This window comes from Panthera leo, chromosome B1 (assembly GCF_018350215.1).
Source record: "Panthera leo isolate Ple1 chromosome B1, P.leo_Ple1_pat1.1, whole genome shotgun sequence".
Taxonomy (NCBI): Eukaryota; Metazoa; Chordata; class Mammalia; order Carnivora; family Felidae; genus Panthera; species Panthera leo.
In genome coordinates this window covers 111,719,574-111,725,573 of record NC_056682.1, presented here as the reverse complement: position 1 = coordinate 111,725,573, position 6,000 = coordinate 111,719,574, and positions in this window count along the sequence as shown.

Below are 6,000 nucleotides of genomic sequence, written 5' to 3'. Positions count from 1 at the left end.
AAACAGTGTCTTTCTGGCATAAAAGCTGAAATGTAAATCAATGGAATAGAATAAAAAGCCCAGAAATAAACCTTCACAAACGTGGCCAAATGATTTTCAACAAAGGGCCGAAATAATTCAATGGGGCAGGAACTTTTTTTTCTTCTTCAATAAACAGTACTGGGAAAATTGGATATCTATTGTGAAAGAATGAAACTGGACCTTACTTAACACCTATACAAAAATTAACTCAAACTGGATCAAAGATCTAACTGTAGGGTCTAAATGTGTAAAACTCTAAGAAGAATACTTAGGTAAAAACTTCATGGCATTGGGTTTGGCAAATATTACTTGCATATGATACAAAATATGCAGGCAACAAAAGAAAAATAGACAAATTGGATTTCATGAAAATTTTTAAATATTACATCAGAAGATATTATCCATAGAGTAAAAAGGCAACCTATGGAAGGGAGCAATATTTGCAAATCGCGTACGATTAGGATTAGGATGATAAGGAATTAGTAGCTCAAATATATAGAGAACTCCTAAAACTCAACAACAACAATAACAAATTTGATTTAAAAATGGCCAAAGGACTTGTATAGACATTACTCCAAAGAAGACAATGCCCAATAACTACATAAAAATATGCTCAACACTACTTATGAGAAAAATGTAAATCAAAAACTACAATAAGATATCCCTTCATACCCATTAGGATAATTACTATCAGAGAACAAAACAAAACAAAACAAAACAAACAAACAAACAAAAAATACCCAGAAAGTAATGTGTCTCTGAGAACATGGAAAAATTGGAATTTTTTGTTTATTGTCAATGGGAATGTAAAATGGTGCAGCTTCTACAGGGAATGGTATAGTGCTTTCTCAAAAATTTAAAATAAAAATAACCCACAATCCAGCAATTCCACTTCTGGGTATATGTCAAAAGAAGTGAAAATGGGGTCTCAAAGAGATTATTTATACACTCATTACTTAGCAGCATTACTAACAAGAGCAAAAAAGTCACAGCAATCCACTTCTATTGGTAGAAGACTGGATGAGAAAAACATGGTGTATATACACATATATTAGAATATCATTCAGCGGGGCGCCTGGGTGGCTCAGTCGGTTGGGCCGCCGGCTTCGCCTCAGGTCATGATGTCGCGGTCCGTGAGTTCGAGCCCCGCGTCGGGCTCTGTGCTGACAGCTCAGAGCCTGGAGCCTGTTTCGGATTCTGTGTCTCCCTCTCTCTGACCCTCCCCCATTCATGCTTTGTCTCTCTCTGTCTCAAAAATAAATAAACGTTAAAAAAAAAATTAAAGAATATCATTCAGCTTTAAAAAGGGAAAAAAATCTGACACATGCTAAAACATGGACGAACCTCGAGGACATTATGCTAAGTGAAATAAGTTAATCACAACAAAACAAATATTGTATGATTCCACTTACATGAGGTACATGAGTACTCAAAATCGTAGAGACAGAAAGTAAAATGGTGGTTGCCACAGGCTGGGGAGTGGAGAAAACGAGTTTGTGTTTAACAGATAAATAGTTTCAGTTTTGCAAAATCGAAAGAGTTCTGGTGGCGGATGGTGGTGATGATTGTACAACAATATGAATGTACTTAATACCACTGAACTGTACACCTAAACATGTTTGAAATGGTAAATTTGATGTGCATTTTACCACACTAAACACACACACACACACACACACACACACACACACACACACACATTGAAAAAATGGCAAAGACGCATTGGAACCTAAGTTCCTGGCTCCTAGTAGGTAATTGGTTCTCTTCTGCCCACTTATGCTACTATATTGTAATGCCATATGTTGCAGGTTTCAGCCTCTCTTTCTCTGTCAGATTCTTCCTGTCACTCATAAGCATGTTTACATCTCTCTCATCCTCCTAAAGAAAATAACAAAAAGCCCTTTCTTACCCTGGTTATGCTATTCCTCCCTAATTTGCCTTCTTGATTCCTAGACAGGTAGCTTAAGCATCACTACATGCTGAACTGCCCACCTTACTCTCTGTGCTACTCTACTCTATGACCAGGTTCACACCTCTCTTGTGGTTCTGATATGTTGCTAAAATGGTTTGTTTTCATATCTGGTTCTGACACAACAGAGTGTCACCACTCTGTTGGTATGACCACCAACAGAGCAAGTGTTTCATGACATTTCTCTCTGTGCTTTCGGTCCATGTTCTGGTCCCCAAATCAACACTTTAAAAAATGAATAAAATATATATTAATACAAATATGATTTACATACAAAAATGTGATAATTTGGATTTAGTAATTTAGAATTTCTGTTAATCCATCGTAAGGGTTCTATAAGACCTATTTGCATTCTATACAAAACTTCTAGCTGTGGAAGGCAGCTTCTCTTCCACATTTGACCTCCTTTCCCATCTAGAATATTTCTCTCCTTCAAGTATTCACAGACTGGGAGAGAGCATGGTGATCAAAAGTGTATTGAAATCAATGGATTTATAATATGTAAAGACTCTATGGCAAAATAGAACATTCACCATATTCCAGATGGGTTGTGGTTTTCTCTTCTGAATTGATATGTAAGCAATTCCCACAAGTTTAAGGGGAAATTATACATCAAAACCTATGTCTCTAGTGCTAATTTCTCCCTACCCCAAGCATTTTTAATAGGGGAAATATCACTGTTAATTTGTGAAAAAAAATTTTGAGAGGCAAAAATATCTTACAAACCTAAACACATACACAGTATAGTTGTGTTATTAAAATGTCAGGCAGAGGGATATTTGGGGGAAAAAATGTCTAGAAAGACCCATTAAAAGGCATTAATAAAAACAGGTTTGCGAAACACTGTTATACTTTAAATTTCTGGTGACACCATTTTTTCTAGGCTGTGCAGATTTATCACTATCATCGGACAAGACTCTTTGTAATATAAAATCAGAAAATCAGAAAGTCATCAGATACAAACTCTATAATTGAGGGACTCACAGGTATGATCACTCCAAGTTGCACCCATATATTTAAAGTGTAAAACAACCCCTTCCAGATATCTTTGTTACAGTTTGTCTTTATTGCAAAGGAAAAACATTAAAAGATAAATACATTTAAAAAATAAAAAAGATCCTGTCTTGCTTTTGCAGTCATATGCACCCCTCTTCCCCATCAGTCTCGGGTCCTCCCAAGGACAGTCATCTTTATACCTTTGGTAGAATAGCTATTTTCCCCTGTTGAATGTCAAGGTGCAAGTTCCTTGGCTTCCAGCCAGTGTTTATAGTGTCTTGGGCCATATCACACAATTATCTGGCCTGCCTTCCCTTGAACAGGAAAGCTGTTTGTGATTATCTCACATTGGAAGATAAGGAAAAGATAGCAAGTGTCTGTTTTATATGAACCCAAACTGCTTCACTTAATAACAACAACAAAAAGTTTGACATGTTGTATTAATCAGCAAGATGTTTTAATTTTTGCTATTACTAAAACTTTGCTTCCCTAGGCAAGATAAAACAGTGGAGCCAATCACAATAAGATTCCTACTTCTAATTCATGTGTCTGATGTGTAAATAAGTCACCAGCATGGAGTTTCTGCATTTGAGATACAACCCTGGGGGAAGAAGTTTTGAGGACCAGGACCTGCCTCTAAACCACTGGAGCAAAGAGCAAGCAGAGGGTACAAAGGGCACCATAGGGGACCAACACATTCCTAGTCCAGTTGGAACCGGTTTAAAGGCTTCCCTTAGACCCAGCCGGATTCTTTTGATTTTCTCCTGGCAAGAACCTTGGCAAAGCAATAAAGCGATTGGCCAATCAGTCTCATATGACTTTGCATCTCCTGTCTTCACTGTGTTGTTCCTGAAGGAATATACCTGGACTATGATCTTATTCTGCCTTAGCAAAAGGGATAGGAGCTTGAGCTGAATGGATTTCTGCCCATTATTCTTTTTGTTCACTGCATCTGATAAATATATTACTTTTTCTTTATTTCCATTCCTCACTGAAAGGCACATATAATCTTTTTTTTTTTAATGTGGGTCAAATAGAAATGTTCTTAATTCCTCTGGCTTACCCAGAGTCTCTCTATATAACACCTCTCCTTTTCTCTTTCCCTACCTGGGGAGTCTAAGAATTATAGAAATTTAGGGCTAACAGTGCATATAAGATCATCTGGATTCCCCAGGGCAAGAACTTTCCTTCCAATCCAAACTCTTCATTTTACAAATAAGCTTAGAAAGATTATTTTCTTAAAGATTCTACAGTTCATTTCTGACAGGTGCTAAATCAGAACCTAAGTCTACTGATTCTCTGCCCAGCACTTTGTCCACTATGAAGATCCTGCCTGCCACCCCCATTTATTAACTCTCGTCCACCTTCACTCCAATGTTCCATACCCGTTTCTTCCTTGACGTTGCTCCAAACTGGCCTTTTCTCCATTTTGTATATCAACATCATTATTCTCAAAAAGCACTGCAACACTGTTAAGTTATCCATCAGGCATCTCTGGCCCTGTCACTTAACTGAAGCTCCCCTCTTTTTTCCCTATCTCTCTATATGACGCTCTTAACAATATCACCCTTGCCCATACTTCCAAATTGTTCCTACACAAATATTAATGCATATGAATTGCAAATTCAGTGTTTCCTGAATAATCAGTTTCTTTATTGAACTTTGATTTGGATTTCTGACTGTCTTTAGATACCACTACCTGAAGGTCCTACGAGCATTCACAATCCACTGTCTAAAAATGAACTCATTATCGTAACTATTCTCTCTGGTCAATTGCCTTCTCCACTAGTGTTCTTTGTGTATTGTTAAGGCAATAACATTTTCCAAGTCTCTTAGACAAGAAACTGAATATCTATTCAGTTATTAAATATCTTTGATTCTTCCCCTCTTCCTTTTCTTATATATCCTATATGCAAATGATCAGCAAGCCCCAGAAACTATACTTCTTAAATATCTCTCAAATGTGTCCCTTCTGGTCTAATTTCATTGTCCTTGACCAAGTTTAGGTCCTCATTGTCTTTCATCTGGACCCTGAAGATGGCATTCCAAAGTCTCCCATCAACCCTTTTTAATCCAGTGCTGCCAGAATTATTTTCCTAAATCATATGTTTAATTATATGAGCCCTAAATATTAAAAATTCCCTACATATGTATATGGAATACTACATGATTTTGTCCAATACTCCAATACTACATATTTTGTCCATTCAGTGGCCCCAATATGTATTCCTACATATTTTGTCTTCCTTTTGTATCTTGATTTAAAGAAGGTTTAAGTTACCTCACAGAAACATGTAAAAATGAAACATTAAAAAATAATTTGAAGGGAAAGAAAACTAATATGAAGCCAGGAATGAAGATCAATCCTTTGAACCCTGTGTTTGCTACCGACAAATTTGGCTCTAAGTTTTGAACAGGTGAAACAAAGAGGGAGCTATGACTTTCAATAACTGTTTCTATAAATGTTTCCTTCTTCTGCTTAATTGTAAGTTCCTTGTGGGAAGTTATATATGCTTTTGTTCATGTAATTTTTGTATTCACCAGCATTTAGTGTAGTGCTTTGTTGACATGGGCAGAAACACGGCCTCTCATTGAAATAAATAGTTCTGTCTTTTAATATCTTGAAACTCATATTACCATTTCTTTTTGATGTTTCTAAAAACAAAACAAATTAGTAAGTGCTAAATATGCTATGTAAAAAACATACAAAGAGTTGATGTCCCTAATTTACTACCTACCCCTAAACACACACATACCACACACAACCACAGTTCAAAACATTGATAAGAAATCGTTTTTTCCCTTGACTTGCCTCACCCTGCTTTATACATTAACTGTTCTTTCTATAAATGATTTTACCAGGTAACACAGTCTTTCCTTAGAGCTACATGATTTATTGAGAAACATGGTCAAGGTTTCTAATCAGGTAAGTACATCGTGGACATGAGGTAACTATATACGTTCTACACAAAGCTTATACACGTATTCTTGTAACTATTGCTGTCCAATTAGCG